This window comes from Temnothorax americanus, unplaced genomic scaffold (assembly GCF_048541705.1).
Source record: "Temnothorax americanus isolate GAGA-0224 unplaced genomic scaffold, ASM4854170v1 Scaffold46, whole genome shotgun sequence".
Taxonomy (NCBI): domain Eukaryota; kingdom Metazoa; phylum Arthropoda; class Insecta; order Hymenoptera; family Formicidae; genus Temnothorax; species Temnothorax americanus.
This window is the reverse complement of record NW_027509613.1, coordinates 728,311-747,223: the sequence shown is the minus strand read 5'-3', so window position 1 is coordinate 747,223 and position 18,913 is coordinate 728,311. Positions and strand designations below refer to the sequence as shown.

At 42.0% G+C, this 18,913-nt stretch overlaps 1 protein-coding gene across 1 annotated transcript in view; it reads right to left on the bottom strand.

Moving 5' to 3' along the window:
* The window catches only part of LOC143903403 (uncharacterized), a 143,446-nt gene extending 126,491 nt beyond the window's left edge, over positions 1–16,955 (bottom strand). Inside the window, exon 1 of the mRNA XM_077416964.1 lies at positions 16,909–16,955. The gene's annotated coding sequence lies outside the window, so the exon portion shown is untranslated. The remainder of the gene's footprint in view (positions 1–16,908) is intronic.
* Positions 16,956–18,913: the final 1,958 nt, after the last annotated feature.

The following is an 18,913-nucleotide window of genomic DNA, read 5'->3' as shown; positions in this document are numbered from 1 at the left end:
TTAACCGTGTACAAGTATTGCTTGTCAAAAACGATTATACGCGAGTCATCATATAAGTCACAGAATTACGAGCTCTTGACGCATGTAAAGATGCGGTTCTAAAGCGAGCGTCTAAAGCAGGAAATGGTTCTCATCAAAATTACGCCATTATATCAGTTATAGGCCCCGCCAGCAACACGCGGCCGATCTCGCGACGTACTTTGCACTCCGATTAAACGGCTGAAATTATATATCTTCGAACGCGGCGAATGCCGGCACGTATATTTCGCGCGGGTGCGAACGCGGGCGCAGACCCTACATGCGATCGACGATCGTTGCTCCGGTCACCGTGCGAAAGCTATTTCGCGTGAGCGCAACCTCACCCTCGCCGCGGCCGCGCTACACGGCAGCGATAGGCGAGTACCAAGCAAGCAGCGTGAGCCCGTTCGACGTAACGCTCACGAGTGGCGTGTAAGGACGATCGGCGTAGCGCTTGTTGCGAGACGGGGAGCCGCGTGTACTCGCAGATGCCTGCGGATACCTCGCGAGAGCCTCCACCGCTCTTCGTGCGCGATCAGTCTCGCTGTAATTGGAGCGATCGGCACTTGCTTTCGCACGGCGCACGGCGACCTTAGCCGGTGTCGATGAGCCGTGATGAGCCGCGTGATCTTGCAACCGCAAATTCTTTCGCAGACGTTCGGGTATGCTGTCAAAAGGAACTTTGTTCGATGTCGATAATTATTATTGTAAGTCGGACGATCTTCGTGTCTTGTGTGACGCAAATCTGGGAGACTCGATTAGATTAGAAAAGGAAATTATACTTGATTATTGGTATCTGTTTAGCGAAAATGCAATACGCTGGCTCTCTCTACATCAACTCGCAGACCCACATGGACTGCTGGTAATAAACTCGTTACACGCCGCAGATTTAAACGCCGTTTGTGTACAGGTGAATTACATTCCGATCGGGGACTCTTATTTTCGCATTACGAGGACAAAGATTACATTTATGTCAAATTACACGGACATGGCAATAATCTAGCCTCGGTTACGAAACGTCACACAGCTTCGCGAGCGGAGCGATGTCGAGCGATGACACGCCAACGCGCGCGTTGTTCTCTTACGCTACATCACAGCTCTTTTATTATATAACTCACAACCACCATCGCATTTTTTCCTCGTCGATCGTAAATACAACGCGCATTTTTCTCGCAAGGCGTATCTCGACATGGGGCGACGTAAATTGTTCGATTCGCATACGAAGCGCAGAGGGAGGGAGAGAGAGAGAGAGAGAGAGAGAGAGAGAGAGGGGGGGAGAGAGAGAGCGACCACTTACTTGAGGATCTCGTATTCATATGTATCGTGAGAGAGCGCGAGAGAGAGACGGAAAGAGGGAGGAAGAGAGAAAGAGGACAAAAGAGACCTCTCCAACGAAAGCCTCTCCGAAAGCCGGGTCCGGTAAGAGTGAGGAGGATGGCAAGGAAAAACGACGGGAGTTACGAGGACGCCTCGTCGTAAAGATGAAGGCGCCTCCGCTCGTAGCTGCTCCCTTCGTCCGAGGACGGCGTAACCGTCCAATTGACTCCCGTATATACCGTGGAGGAGGCATGATTCAGCCTGGCCGACTACCATGCTCGCTACCGCCGACGACTCGTGATGCTCGTGACCCGAGAGCCTCCTCCGTATACGACGAGCCTCCTTTCGACGATCGATCGTCTCGTGCTACCGCTCCACGCTAAGCCGCGCTTAGGGGATTTCGCAGACTGATATGTCCGGCTCGCCTTTCGATCGTCGCAGATCGTCGAATACATTTATCGGATCTCGACTTTAGTTCAGCTCAGCAAACAATCGATATTCCAATATCTCGTTCTTAAATACATTTTAATAAATTTCAGAGATAAAAAAATTAGAATAATATGTTTTATAAATCTTCAGTAATATTTCAAATTTTTTTTATATTGAGTACATTACGATTTTCTCAAATTATATATTATACATTTCTTTTCATCAACCTATCATTTATACTAAATATACTTTAAAACTTATTTGTATGATATTTGGACGATCGTTTATCTGAGAAAAAGATCCGACTTCATTATCGTGAATCATTTTATTATCTTACGCTCGAACAAATGTTATACTGTCAGGTACGATTTGCCACTGCAATGGAAATCCAAATCAACTTCCTATAATGTAAGATTTAAGAAATAGGATATAGGAAATATCTAAATTTCGTATATATAGGAATTAACAATGTTTTGATAATACCCGCTGAATCTTTCAGTTTTTAACTTAATTTGTCGATTATTCACACTATGTTCATTTATTGTTAAAGACACAGAAGTAAATATTAAATTTAATAAGTTTACATCAATAAAATTATCATGATTTTCCAATTAAAAAAGATATCAATTCGCTTAAGCTCCGAAGTTGTTTTTAATTTTTCATGTAAAGATTTAAAAGGACACCTTTTAAACCCGTATTACCATAAATGTATATACATTTTCATTAAGTCTGTATATGACGATACACCGCGTTTTACGCCAATAAGAGGGCCAAGTTAATTTAACGAAAAAGTCGCTGTCATAAACCGGCGATTCGGCCATTAATTACGCAAACGAGAATCAGCTAATTGTACGGAGTAATAACAACATCCTCTTTGGATGCAGCTGCCCGGCAGAAGATACGCGTCATATATGAACAAGTAGTTCACCTCGTGTCTCGATGAATATTTCTTTTTCAGGTCATCGACAAGATTACGAAAGGGAAAACCGAAGTTACAAATCGTACTTTCGTCGCGTATTCATTGATCTTATCTCGCGGCAATGATCGGTATTTCTTGTTCTCGCGGTTTTAGGTAATTAAATAAATTGTACAGATTTAAATGTTTTATATTTATATATTATAAATTCTTTAGAGTAAGAGAGAGGAGAGAGAGAGAGAGATGCGCGAGATCGTATAATTTTATTAATTAACTTAATCTGGCACGAAAATGCACGGATATATCGGTGTCAGGTTCATGCACATTAGCAACTAACGCTCGCGCGTAATTATACGCTCGAACATCGAAATCAGGAATCGTCCTACCACCGCGTCTCATTTACCCTCGCGATGATGCCTGAAAACGTCACGGTTATTAACGATATTAACGCTCGCGCACCGCGAGCATCGTCGATACGGACGGACGCCGCGCCGGCTCAAGGCGATGCAGAGATCTCGCTTGCGTTGCAAAATGCAGCCACGAGACGCGTGAGATTTCGCTCGCGGCTTTAATTACAATTTCCTCGGCGATTGTGTCTGGCAGCGTTCACGGCCCTTCGTTCGTTCACGGACGACGGCGATTAAAGAATTAAAAGACATAAAATCACTTTACTGAATTTGCCCTAATTATGTGAAATAAAAAATTTAGTCCGATATTTTTCTCTTTTTACTTTAAATAAAAAAAATTAATATTAGAGCTTTAATTTGGACTTTATATTACTCGCTACATAGTTTTTTTTTCTGATAGATCTATTTTGTCTACTATTAAAGTTTCTATTTATTCTACTATTTTACATTTACATACCTCATAGTGCACCAGATCATCGAATTACGAAAGAGCGAGAGAGCGCCTGCGGATAAATTAAATCCAACACGATACATTTACCAGTTATAGATGCAGGCTCTTGCTGATTACGGCGTAATTGTGGGAAACTGCGATTATATGAGGGTAATTATTAATTGATAATGCGATTGCACGACGCGGCGTGCTGAGCTGAACTAAGCCGATCCGAGCTAAGCCGAGCCGAATCGAGCCGAGCTTAACTGTAGCGATGGACCGCATCTGACGTGACGGAGCACGACGATTATGTCCGCGCACTCCGCGCGTATTTCACAGCGAACGAGGGAGGAAGGGTGGCCTCGCTCGGCGAGATTCGAATCTAACGGGACGTATATGGTGGGAGATAATGACGCGGTGATAATATCGATATTATTATAGGCTAGCGACGTGACGTTCGGGTGGTAAGGCTGCGGCGAGAAGAGGCCGCGCGGCGCGCGTGATCGTGCCGATACAGGTGATGAAATATGCGCGATACCGGGCGAAGACACGCGTGAAAGCACGTGCAACGTTAATGGACGTAAAAACAAATTATGAAAGCGGCCAGTAATTAACCGTTCTTAATCGAATTGTGCAAAGCGGCTTGTGAAATTGTAGCATTAATCACCGCGGAATGTTTTTTTTTTAATCTTCTCGTTATTCTCGGCGTGTTTACAGAATAGTGTATTACTGTATTATGAACGAGAACTTTTGGACAAAGGGCAAACAAAGACTAAAATAAATCTGAAATCTACTGACAATGAGAACTAAATAGTGATAGATAATCTTCACGTATTTCTTCCAAAATGAGAGGATATTTTCCAAAAAATTGATCATATTTGTTTTCCTGCTTCAAAACTTAAGTAAAATGTGAATATTTGGAGATAATCTAATTTTTTTCTTTTCACCAACGTGGAGAGTAGTCCGGGTTCGCTGACCGGCAATTGGATTGTTTAAGCGTTTGAGTTATTTAAAGCGATCATTAAAATTGATTACGAGACCGTTCCTCGTGAGCGTCCCACACGCCGCACGGGCGGCTAAATAATGAACGCAGCACGGTCTACCGCGTTACATTAATCAAAGGACACATGGATGCTAGCGGCATCCGTCGTATAGCCGTGAAAGATCAGAGGCAGCATAACAGGCGTTACCGCATTGTGCATTTTTTACTGTTCCACATTAAATAATCCCGATACTCATATTAACAGCGATTCCGCACATCCTTTATCTTGATTTATCAAAAACTCTTTACAAAAATTATCGTCGGTTTTTTTTTTACAAAGATAACGACTCTCTTACCTTTCGTTATAATTGTGATTAAAATAAAAATAAGAAATTATATAATGCTTTGAGGGCATATCTTCAATATCATCTATCTATTAAAAATAAAATTATTAAAATTCTTTGGGAATCAGACTCGGTTACGTAGAGTAAACAATTAAAGAAAGAGCGTATCTCAAATCGCTAACGAGAAAATCAGATTAAAATCAAATCAGATTAAAAAATAAAAAGTTACGCGCGTATGGATAAATGCACCGACTCTAACGACCGTGAAAGATTCGAGGCGTGCAAGATCCCACGATCGATCCCGTTTTTTGACTTTCGATCGCGCGTAATCGATCGCGCCGGCTGTCACGCTCGAATGAAGTCATTCGAGCTTATCCGCGTATCGCGCGTATATTAGCCGCGCTAGCGCCTGTTCTCACAGTCCGCCGTGGCCGTTGCTCAGATCCTTACTCGATCGAGTAACCCGTACTCATTCGTATTCCTATTCCTGCCCCTGTCCCGAACTCTGCACCAGCAGCACGCGCGCCTATCCATAAAATGCGAAACATGCGACCCGCGGCGCCATTGATGTCACGCGGAAATTGGCACGGTGAAAGCATTATCCGACCGAAGCGATCTTCGATCTTCTTCCGCATATCCATCATCGCGCAAAGTTATACGAGACACGTCGTGAAACATTGCGGGCGTACGTCGCGCGAATAAGTGACGTTTCTTCAACGTTACCACAGATGTTAATCGAATCGATTGTAGTAACGACAATTAATAAAAATGTGTAATTGTATATATATAAACCTGCGACAATTTTTAAATATTTGCTAATTCATAACTTTCTTTCCTGTATTTATAATTTCGAGAAATATCGTTATTTTAATATCGCGAATTAAAAATTGGTTAATAATCAATGATAAATCTGTTAATACAACTAATGCATTACTATTATAAACGTTACTCTATTATGATTAAGATACTATTACTTACATAAAAGATATAGATTATATATAGATAATAATAATACGCAATATTACTATTATCAACATTATTTCATGTGCAATTTCACGACTTCTCATGGCCGTTTTATTTTTGTGGGATTAAGACGATCGAATAGCGTTCCCGTAACGAGACGGAGTAACATTATCTGGCTCTACGATCTCGAGGTGAGGAAAGATGGGTGAGCGATATCCACCGATTCGCCGAGCTCGTAAAGATAGCAGAAATTTATTGACCGTTCGATCTTCAGTCGCGATTGAAGCCGATCGATCGGCATTCGCATTGCGCGATATCGCTTTCACGCACTTCGGACTCCAAGAGAAAATCCAAGATCTCGTTTTTCGTTAATCCGCATCTTTTCGAAGATGTCTTTTTCCCTCCCCAGTGTATGTTTTGTCCGTCGAAAATGAGAGAGAGAGAGAGAGAGAGAGAGAGAGAGAGAGAGAGAGAGAAAAAGAAAGAGAGACCTGATTTCGCCCGCCCACGAGTAGAAAGTTTCTTCATTCCTTTCGGCCGTTATACGTATATGTGTGTGGGAAAAACTTTACAGGAAAAAATATAACTGTCGCTTCGTGCAAATTAGACCTCTATGAGCTGTCGCAAAAAATGTATACGATCTTGGAAAATAAATATATATTTTTTAATTAGTCGGAGTTTAAGAGCCTCGCATACGCGGTCCGCGCGCACAAGACCAGCATATGCATAATCCGATACGTCCCAGCAACTGCATCTACTTTCTTCTTTCTACCTGTTGTTCGCTCTGCACTCGCTGAGCTGCATGTATGTACGCGGGATATCCAGTACAGACGTATACCGGCAATCCGCTTGATCTCGTGGCAGATGTGAAGATAAATCTTTTATTTTGATTCGCGTTGTCCCGTTAGGATAAGTAAATATTTATATCTGTACGAGCTCGAACGATAAGATCTACGGTTAAGCAAGCAAAGTGTAATATACGATAGCATCGAGATAATTAGGTTTAATTATTATAATTAGTTACGTACATGTACTACAGTTTTAAAATCATTTGCTAGGAGATAAAAATATGGAAGGTCTTCGTATGAACTGTGTAGATGCATAGTATGCTTGTGCGTATGCCTTCTGATGAATGCATAGAGAGAACCCGTGGCATTAAAAATAAAATGTTTTTCTAAGTCGAGAAGAACGGCTATTACTAAAGAGATCCATACGATCGACCGAATCTGAAATTCCAGCGTATTGGCTGGCGATAAATCAGCGACAAATAGAAATGTCGCGTCTCCATTAAATTTCTTGTCCGTGCTCTTCGCTCGACGCTCATATACCGTCGCGTTGCGTCGGTCTCGCTTTTGAAGACTATTATCTATCCAATAAAATTTATAGTCGATCGCGGCCTTGGATTTTAAACTGTATATTGTGCAATCCCAGATCGGTATAGGATACTGCGTCGCAATCGTTTTTTTGTTCACCGATCTTTTTCTTCTTTCGAAACGCTCTGCCACTTATTCTCACAAAATATGCGGAATACCGGTCCAATCTTGCATTACTTAAAACGGGGAAAAAAGAGAAAAAATTGCACGCCAACGCCAAGTAATCGACGGTCATTGATCTTGGCTGCAAAAAGTTATTTATTAACCTGAGTATTAATTCACAGGTCCAGCTGCAACATAGTATTTGGCAATCATCGAATTTTTTCAAGATGTGCATATACGTTGGTATCATTACATAAATACGAAACGCATTCTCTTCGCACATGGACAAATAATCTCGCGCGGAATATCTCGAACATTTATTTTTAATATGCGATTTATTTGTACTGAAAAAAAAAACCGAACATGATACAATAAATAATAAATTGTTTTGTCATCTAATATATAATCGCGGAATTCTTCTACCTATTTCACGCATATACAATTGTTTTCTTAATTATTAATTTTTGTCCATCCATTATCTTGTGTAATACGAATTTTACATTTATAATTTTTAAATTTTTATAAATTAATAAACAAATAATCGACAAATTATTTTCCAAAATAAAAAAAACTTTTCTTTAAAAGGAATAAGGCATGTGCTGTAATTGATAACATACAACGTTAATAATTATAACAAGCAGTAGCTATTTAATTGCTTTATTAGCACCGACAAATTACACGCGACCGCGGCACGTCATCGTCACCGCGGCAGGAGTGCTCATTAAAACGTAACGATTCCGCCGAGACTGCATCGCGATATAATAATTAGCAACAATTTGTATCACTGGTTATTATAGCATGGCGAGGCTGTCTTCGGATCATTTCTGCTGATCCATATTCGATAAAATGCGCGAGAAAATAACGTTTGAAACGAAGAGAAATTAGAAGCAATCAAGAAATGTTTGTTTTCACCGAAAGCTTCGCGCGAATGAAGATTGAGGCAGCTCTCTACGACCAGATATGGTGTTGTTTATGAGGTTGCGACCAGGAAAGAGACGCACGTGGAACTTGTACTCTCATTAAAATGTATATTCAGACCTTTTTTTTACTACCAATGACTCTATCACCCTAAGTCAGCATGTGATTATGCAAGTCGATCCTTTGGGATTTATATGCAATATTTATTACTAATTAGAGAATATTTAGTCCTCATGAATAATCATTAACATCTCATTAAAATGATTCACGTGTGCAAGAATAAAAATGTGAGCAAAGTTCAACAGTATTTCAACAAATATTATTGAAATACTATTCATTGAAATATAGAATGATAATTCGTGCTATTCGAACTTAGAAGTCAATGATGCGTGAGTTTTATGACAACTTGAAGAAAAAACTCTTAAGTCGTATTAATCTTTTAATGGTACAGAGCATGCAGAAAAGAGGAGATCTCGGCTCGCGTGCAGAACGTGCACCGGCTGTTGCTGCATTCTAGATTGAGACGACTCTCGACCAACCTCGGATACCGGGGGGCTTGTTTACGAGGCCATATAGCCACTGATATTTACAATGATGTCGCGTATGTGCACATGTAAAATCATTGCGTCACGATCCTGCGCGGACGCCCCACTGGCTTTACGCTCGACATACATCTCAGCGTTGCATTCATGACTCCGGTCGTTGTCCGAAACCAGTAAATCGACACTGAGCTGAGATAATTATGATGCCCAATACAGAATCTTAAACAATGAAATAAGGCAATGCTTTTTTGCTCATGTGCATTTATTCTAATTTATATATAATTATTATTTATATATGTGTAAAATATTAGTGCTTTTTATTACTGTACAGTCTAGATTTTGTAGTCGTTAATATGTCTGCACCTATCATCTTTTCATTATTTATTCTTGCTATATAAAACAAAGTAGCTAACAAATCGCTTGAAAATACGAAGCTTGATTCATGAATTGTGCAATTGCACTTGATTTCGAGCAAGTTTTTTATTAAATGGAAACGGACGTTCTGGTTTCTTTTTTAAATGTAGTATGTAAAAAAATAGGAGTTGCAACCAGGAATTAAAGAATAGATCGTTCGAGCTCTCATTTTCCACGTGTTCTCTCACAGAACTAGATTTTATCGTGTAAGATTATAAGGAACGAGAACATTTTGCTTTGAAATTGTACGCATTGCAATGAAAGAAATCGCAAATTCTTTTCGATCTGGTAAAATGCTAAATAGTCATTCGTCAGAAATTGTGAATTTATTAAGATATTGTAAAGGTCACGAAGCAATTTCTCATGCAAGAATAGTTTGAAAACTTTTTGTAATATAATAGTAATATTTCAATAGATCTGAAAGAAATACAATACAATACACTAATTTACATATCTGTCATAAGACTTTCAAAATTGATGTATATTATTTGTGATAGTTGTGTGAAAAACATTTCTTGGAAAAAAGTACGTTATAAATGAAGTTGATTCTAGAATTTTATTCCTGGTTTATTTTAGTGTTTACTCGTCAATAAAAAATTACCATCGTAGACGGATAAATACCGGACTTTTTCCACGAATTCCTCTTACGTTAGTCCAATACGTTGCAACGTATTTAAAATATGTGCGACACGACATAACCAAGAAGCGTGCACAGAGATACAGATATTTGCGTAAATTTGTTCAGACCCTAAATTAATATTAAAAGGAGAAGAAACAAGACGACAATAACGGCGAAGAGGAGCGGGAAAGTGCGCGAGAGCGTGCGCAGGGGCGAAGATTACCATCAGGCGATCGAACTGGCATATTTTCTCCGGACGTAAAATCCAAAGGTAGAGATGTAATTTTATGCAAAAGAGTCGAGACCTCACCGATCTGTGTTGCCAGGTCCAGCAAAGGAGAAGAGCAGGAAACTTGGACGGAGTGATGTACGTTACGTACGGCGAATACCGGCAAAGGTATTGAGAAGAGAGAGAGAGAAAAAGAAAGAGAGAGGGGAGGAGGCAAAGAGAACCAGGCGGCTTCTGGAGAACGAAAGGAGCAAGTATGGTACGGGGGACGTGTATATATGTGTATATTTCGCGAAGGAGAAGCGCGGGAGGAGCAACGGGAGCAAGTAAGAATTTACTCCGAACTCTCGACATAACGGGTATAGCAATGTAACCAGATCACGACGAGAACCTCGGGTCTGCCTTTCGCGGAGCGACGAGGAACGAAGGCGGCGAGACGCGAACGGCGGTGCAGGTATCCCGGCGATACGCTATTGTACGATTATTAACAATTACAATTGATTTGGCATTGTTCTATGCGCGCGCGGCGTATTATTCAAATTTATTCAAATCGATGCCACTGTCAATCGAAGGCTTACCTTTCCTTCCGATCACCGCGCGACTCGCGGCTATGTAATGCCGAACGCATGCCGATTGCCGAACCGGGCATTGACGACGATCAAGCATATTGCTTGATGATGATAAGCGACGATAAACACATGTAGTTTTGAAGGAAAGATCCACGGCCACGCTGTACGATCGATATACGGCGGGCGCACGTGATAATACGTCGAGGGTGTCGATGGACCGTTAGCTGTGTTAAGGGACTTATTAATTTGCATGCGGATCTTAACCGGAGAAGTCTGTCGATCCGCTCTCGCCCGCTGTCGACCCGTATATGGTAGAAGCAAGTTGCTCCGCCGCTGCTGTCCCACCGGACGAAGGTACGTACCGGCAACGGGACGCATCGAAATACACTTTATATCATTGTGATATAATCCGGCGTCGTTCGGCTCTTATAAGGATTCACCCCGCCAAACGCTTTTATTCGCTTTCACTTTTCGCGCGCTGATGGAAAAGGAACTGCGAATCGCTTAATTCGCACGAATTTTTCATGGCGGGTGACCGCGAAAGAAGGAACGTTTGTTACCTTTTATATCGCGCTCGTGATACGCTCAATTTACGTGATATCTCCGCGTGAGAAGGCATTACAGTTAAAAATATAATTTATTTTACATCTTAATTTGTCTCGGGGGCCCGGCAACGCTATTATACACTTTTTACAACGTTATGTATATGTAAGTATATGCTTTGTTGCCTCTTATACTGTAATGTTCAATGAAATTTCGTGCTTACTGACAATGAGTGTTAAAATACATTATATATATATATATATATATATATATATGTAGGTCCAGAGGTATGTTCCGGGACTGTTTACGTTTTTTGAAATGTACAGTCCTGGAATATAACGCATATATATGTAATCAGATTCAAAAAACTGTCCCGAAAATTGCCGTAGGACATCAATTTTTTCCAGGACAGTCCTGGAAACTGCCAAATGTCCCGGAATATACCGATATCAAAAATAAAAGTCCCGGAACATACTTCCGGACCTACATATATATATATATATATATATATATGAGATAAAGAGAAGTTAAATTTCTTAATTTACTTTTGGAGAAGAGGAGGGAAAGAATCTCGCACCAGAGTTTTTTAGTGTTCGTGGCGAACGATTAAGCCGCGCGGCGTTTAATAGTGACTCGTGTATCTGACACCAATCACGTTCGGTCGACTCGAGTCTCGCTCGATTAGATGAGTCATTAATGAAGGTTGTGTGCATTGCGGCATACGCCATTCGTTCTCCGTGCACACCTACGAGCACGTAAGTCCGCGTGTACAAACACGCGGCCCTACGTGTATACCCATACAAACCTCTCCATACGTAATCTCGACATTCTATCGCGAGCAGATCGCGGTATCTATCGCGGATTGCTTTCCGATACCGTAACTACTGCACGTAGTGTCGCGGTGCTTTCGAAAGGACGTCGACGGCGCGGCGGAACGCGTGGTCGGTGCGAACGTCTGATCTCATTCCTAGATCAAGGACTCCTTTAATCGCTAATCGATGCTCTAGTTCGATGAACCCTTGATAGAAAAGAGTAGCTAGAAGATAGATAGATAAAGCTTTATTAAGGTCCGCTGAATCGAATCGACCATGAAAGTAACGTACGATTGCAATCAAGTCAATCATTTTATAGAAAGTGCGAGTCGCGATATTAGAAGTCAATAAACTGGAAAAAGCCATAAACTAACTTTTTATCATGTAATATAAAAATATGTTGAAATAATTTTTATAAGTTTACTGCAATATATTTCCTAAACAATATTAAAAAGATCTTTCTACTTATTGTTGAATTCTGTAGAGATGAATGAAATAAATTCTACGTGTAAATTTATTCTGATGCTATTTTAAATTATGAGATTATGTACATTTCCACGTTAATAGCATTAAATCATATTTCTGTTGAACAAATTTTCTCAATATGTTTTTCCAAACGCATAATTATCACTTATCGTAATTATAGCTTTTGGACTTTGGGCGCTAACTAGTTGAGCATTAATGAAACCACAAACTCACTTATTTCTCAATATATAATTCCGTGAGAATCCACTAGGTGTAAGTTATATTGATTCTTTGTATATTTGTGGTTTGCGGTTATAATGCGACAATCGCTAAGAAAAGATTCATACGTACTTTGCTATTTTTACCTCAGTATAGGATGATGCGTTTATAAATACAAAAAATAAATTTGAGAAAATTATAGTCGCATACGCAATACATATGTATGACGTTTATCGCGATTTATGCGTTTGATATTTGATTGGATCATAATACCTTCAATACAGTGATGACCACTTGGATCCAAAGCAGAAGATCACACGAGTTTTTGAGTCGCAATTGAGTCAAATACCAGAAAGCAACTTTTCTCCCTCTCTCTCTCTCTCTCTCTCTCTCTCTCTCTCTCTCTTTACGTGCTTCAAAGAAGTGTCCCACCTGGAGCGACGAGGTGCCGTGTGCGATGCCCTTATCCGACCGAAATATACTTTCGCCACTTACGTGAATCCCCGGAGGCTCATCCTCCAGTTTGATATCCAACGCGATGTCCTCTTTCTCTCTCTCTCTGTCTGTCACCCGACGCGTCTGATGCGTGTACACGTATCGTCCCCGAGCCTCTCTCCGCTTTTGGCACTCCTTGCTTTTCGGTGCCGCGACAAATTGGAAATTACCCTCTCGCGCGCACGGTCGCCGTGAGATTGAGATTAATTGATTTTTTCGACAAGCGAGAGCTCTCACTGCTGCCCACGGACGCTCCGCTTTACCATTTTCGGACGAAACCTCACGATCAAGATCGTGAGAACCGTGATGCGCGCGGGGAGCGTTAGAGCGCCTCAGGAGGAAGAACGAGCAAATCGAGACGAAGAAGCTTCGCTTTCCTCGCTCTTACCGGATTTCGCCGCCGCGCCGCTCGACGATGTTGCGTCACACGCCGAAAGTTTCGAGATGAGCGCTGCCGATGGCCGGAATAATGACGACACGAGGGAAGCGAGAAAAAAGGGAATAAAAAATTGCAGAAGCGACGCGGGCGGCGCACTCCGTCGACGCTTGTAATTGCTCGCCGCCGAAATTGGACCGGTCCGCTTATTCGCGCGCGGTCTACGAGAGCATTTTATCGGGCAGGGGAAGGTGGAACAAACGCATCGGCGACGTGATATGCGCAAGATTGGCTGTTGGGTATGCCGGGATAATTAAGCGACCGTTTGAATTAGTCTCGGCATCAATCTTACTCAACGCGCGGCTCGATCATCGATGACGTTTCCCGCGACGCCGCCGCGCGTGAAAGAAGATAAATGCTCACGCGCCATGGTGATCGGCGTCGCGAGAAAAATCTACGGAAAGGTGTTAATCGTCGTCCGTCGCTGCCGCGTGCAGAGCAGACGTCGATAGGCGCAAGATCGCCTCGCGGCGCGACGATTCACAATTGCGATCCTTGATGCCTATACGTCCTCGTATTGTGCTCAAGTAACGGGCGCTTCTCTATTAAGGGCAGAACTCTTTTAAGAAAGACTTCGTCTGACGGCAATATATTAAGGCGCGGGGCGCGAAGCACCACTTTAAAAGACTCCGAAGCGAGTTTTAGCGTCGAGAGCGGCGCATAGCCTGCGGCCGGTTATGAGATGGTAACAGTGCTGCTGGTAGTTGTAACTGAACGAGTAATATAGGGGCGCTGCTCGTATAACTCATAAGTAGGATTATTAAATTAATACGAGCGGGCCCACCTCGCGCGCAGCTCGCCGCGAGAAGAGGTAACCACAGGTTTTCCCTGGTTATACGTCACTAATGACATTGGCCGGTCGTTTAGACGCTAGGAAAGGCATGCGCGAGAACGAGCGCATCTGCAAGATCTCGGACGAAACGAGCGTCTTGATTGCCCCGGGTGCACTTTTTGCAAATGTATATTGATTATTTATTATTCTGCTCTGCTACGAAAGAGATTGTTACAATTCGTGAACTGTTACTTGAAAATAATATTTATGATAATAATCATAATTATTTTTAGAATTGTTAAAAAAGGGGGAACATTAACACTTGGAATTTTTGCATATATGGAATAAGCAAAAACTAATATACATATATGTTAGGAAGAAAGTAAAATATACTTATGTATATATATATGATTAATGAAAAAAGTAATGAAGGAAGAAATTAAATCTTCTCTAAAGCTCAATTTTGCATGGACGTACAAGACTCGTCAAACGTTTCCCGATGTTCACGGGGGTTCTGCGCAAAACCGGTCGCGTTTCCGTTCATTCCGCTTTTCGCACCTGTCGCGGGAGTCGCGGAATAATCGTGCCGATGAACATCTTCCCAACGAAGGCATTAAGCATTAATTGGAAATGTCACTCCCGCCGCGACATTTTCACTCGGTGATCGCCGCGCACGCGAGCCAGCACGGTCGATCGTTCCATGCTATAGTTCGATTTGCGCGGCTCGCCGCCGCTGTATCACTTCCTGGTACACCTTATTAAACTGAAAATTAACATAGCAGGAGATATGGTCTAAGAGCGAGGACCCGTGAGCTCTGCTTCGCACCGAGGAAGCATCGTTGCGCGGGCGCACACGCGCGGTCACAGCCTGAGAGAGGAATCGTGCACCGCCAGGGGGAAATTTATCACCATAGAAGCAATTAATGGGATTTTTCTTCGTGAGCCCGCACGGATCCGCGACTCACGATCGCCACGCGGTCGCCGCTCTATGCATCGTGGTCACGTCTTCTCTCGCGAGCGACCTGTATAGCGCACCTACCTCGCCAAAGAGAGAGAAAGAAAGAGAGAGAGAGAAAGAGAGAGAGAGAGAGAGAGAGAGAGAGAGAGAGAGAGAGAGAGAGAGAGAGAGAGAGAGAGAGAGAGAGAGAGAGACGGGGACGAACCCGCGCGTATACATCCGCTTATGCAACGACCCGTCGTCGAGCGAGATATTAAGGCCAGTGCGAGAGAACGCCCGACCGACGAAATCGTCTCTGCGATCATTAAAACGCTCTCGGATAAACACCGAGAGCGCGCTAGACTTTTAATCGCGCCGCGCTGCGCACCGACCGGCGTGATCGCCGTTCTCCGAATGAGGATACGTCGCTCGAGGGAGAAATCGCTGTGATTATTGTTTAGAAATAAGACGGAAAGAATCAATTTATTATGCCTCGATCAACGCGTCTCGCAGACAGCGGAACACTCGAATGATCAATGATTAAATGACAGCTTACGCTTACCCCTGATGCATACCTATTGGACGCACGGATACATTCTGTATACGCACAATCGCTCCAGGTAGTTTGCTTCCGTTCAACGGGGTGGTTCGTAAATCTCCATTCGTTCGTTAATCAATGCGTTTTAAGCGAACTAGATATTAACCGCTTATGTAAGAATGTTGTATAATGTATGTAATATCAGTAATTTTTCCTTGTAATATGTCAATAAATTGTTAATATATGTTAATAACGTCGCAAAGATATTATTCGAACAGCATCAGAGAAATGCGGCTATTTGTAAACTATATTTTCGTCTCGGTTATTTCTTAATGCCAAAGAGGCCCGGTGGTCCTCGATATTACAAAGTTTCGATCCCGCGTTTTTTAAAGACGACGAGCAATCTCGCTACAAGCGAGAAAAATGATCGACCCGATAAAATAATATCAAGATGATTGAGAGATACGCACGTGGACGCTCGCGCGCGTATAAGTGCACGAATATCGAGCAATCTTGGAGCGATAGCTGTTCCGACGCTGTCGACTGAGTTTGACGTTAATTGACTATAATTACGGGGCAAACCGCTTAATTAGATGGACCCGGGATCGACAGAGGCGCCAATTCCGAAATTTATCGACCCGTTGGCGGAGGATCACCGCTTGCCGCGATTGAGAGAGAAGCGGGAGGATGAGCGAGGCAAGAAAAAAAGATAAGGTAAAGAAGCGAAGAAGAAAAAGATCTTTCGCGGCCAGTGTGACCGCTATCGCATCTCGCGATCTTACAGGAGTGCTAACCGAAGCAACGCCGACGTTAATTAACCGATGCTGTCGCTAAAACGCACCCTTGCATCCTATGTCGCGCTCTGCGCGATCGCCGATCGGGCACGGGTCGTACGCGACGAGGCACACAATTTTTGCATACGCAGAACAATCTTTTTCAAGCCTCGTCGCCGGCCGATATCTGCCGTTCGAATCGGCATGCACGGGATCCTCCGATGCGCCATTCGCAATAGAGAATATTACAAAAAGAAACTTCAATTCGCGTAGAACATTAATGTCACTTTACAAGAAATAATTTCAAGAGAAGGTATTTTAATAAAATAAAACATAATTCACTCACCCTAATGATTATTCTGCTGTCGCCCGATGCCTCCAAGATCTTCTCCTCTTCCCATCAGATTTGCTCGTTGCGCTCAACACTATACACAACACAAAAGAAAACACGGTTAATTACTACACACGTATTAATCAAATAAATAGGATAATTACACAGCACTTAATACGATCCTGATATTAATTGCACATGACATATACTTTGCTTTGTATGTTTACAATAAGAAAGGAATCCGAAAAAGTGTGAAGTTCTATGATCTGCTCGAATCTCGCAAATCATGACATCTCAAATGACGATTAATTTTAACACAAATCATAAATGATATATAAATTAAGTTATGCTGCACTAAATTGATAAATATTAAAATAATTAGAGCTGTGTGTACTTATTAAGCAAATGCATCGTAAAAAATAATTTAAAATTTCTATTTTTTTCGCCTCGATTTTCATTTTAAATAGGTAAATCACGTAAAAAAAGTTTACTTAAAAAATTATTGTCGTTTTGATATGTCAACATTCCTTGTTAGTCGTCAATGTTAATTAACAGCATAGAGTGATAATCACAATCACTAATTATTTCATAACGAATGTTCGCGTTAGCTTTTAGTGTTTGACATGGTGGTGTTCCGGAAGATAATAACGACAGAAAAACAAGCCATTTATTTCAACACAATCTTAATTTCATTAAATTTTATACGAGATAATAACGATAATTTAAAAATTCTTACGTGTAGACTCGAATGAGTGAATTAAAGATATCCAGCACGCTCTCACTAATTCTCAAGCTAACACGCAATACATAATAGTCGATCATCTCTAGTTTTTCGAGCTGATAATCGAAAATAAATTTTTTTGTGGTAACATAATCAAATATAATCAAGTTCAGTTGTCATTCATAGAATTGATAGGAAGTTTTACGATCAGTATTTCGTCACAAATCATAACTCGTAGATTTAATGGTCATCATGGTTACGCAACTCGTCACGCAAAATGCTAATGACCCGCCTGCTCCACTTGTGTGTCTTCTTTGTAAGCGTGATTCCGTATTAGTAAAGCGCGATCAGGAAAATTCTCGTGACATTCAACCGATCCCCCGCTCGGAAAGAAGCGGAATGACGATCGATCGATGGCGCGACGGCAACGGTCGGCGTGCAATTGCGTCGCCTCATCGTGGACTCGATCGTCTCGCAACGGCTGGAACTCGCAGCTGTCAGAGACAGATACCGCGCCGGTTAAATGTCACTACAAGGTTTGCTTAATCGAGGGATTGGTTCACACGGACTCATCCCGTTCCGTTTCCCCGGCCAGCTAACTGGTGTACGAGCGAGCCATTACCGTCACGCGATCTTGGCGGGATCGTTTGACGTCCGGCAGCAGCGGGTGCAGGCCAGCCGAGGTCGTGCGGTACTAAAAGGGATCGGCAGCGCGTCGAAAAAAAAAGTGCAGAAACCGGGAAAAGGTTGGCCGCCGGCCGCTTCCTCGATCGCGAGTGCAAGTAAATACATCGAACAAATGCAGTAGTTATTGTTGCATGTTGAAAAAATTTTTTCCAGTTGTTTATAGTATATATAATTAGCCCTATGCCTTTAACTCCACGCTAATTTCCTGAACGAAAAACATTATTCTTATTTCATATAAAATAGGATTTGAAGGGCAAATTGGAGTTATAATTTCACTTATTTTAATTCGCTTCTATATAATCTACTTTTATACCTTTTATACCAAATTTGAAGTTTTCGCTTTTACCGTTTTACTCGGTCTCCACAATGTTCAAATATTTCATTTTCAAAAGTAATCTCTCCTGAATGTTTGCGATCGTTTAATAACAGTTCCAATTATCGTATTGCTATGCGGTATCTCGCGCGATCATCCGACTTTCATTCCGTGCGATTCCGAGCACGCCATCGATGACATCCACGTGAACATCGATGTACGTGAAGGACGACGGACCCGTGGTCATCGTGTAAAACGTCGGGACGTCATCTATTTTGACGATTACAAGACTCGAGGAG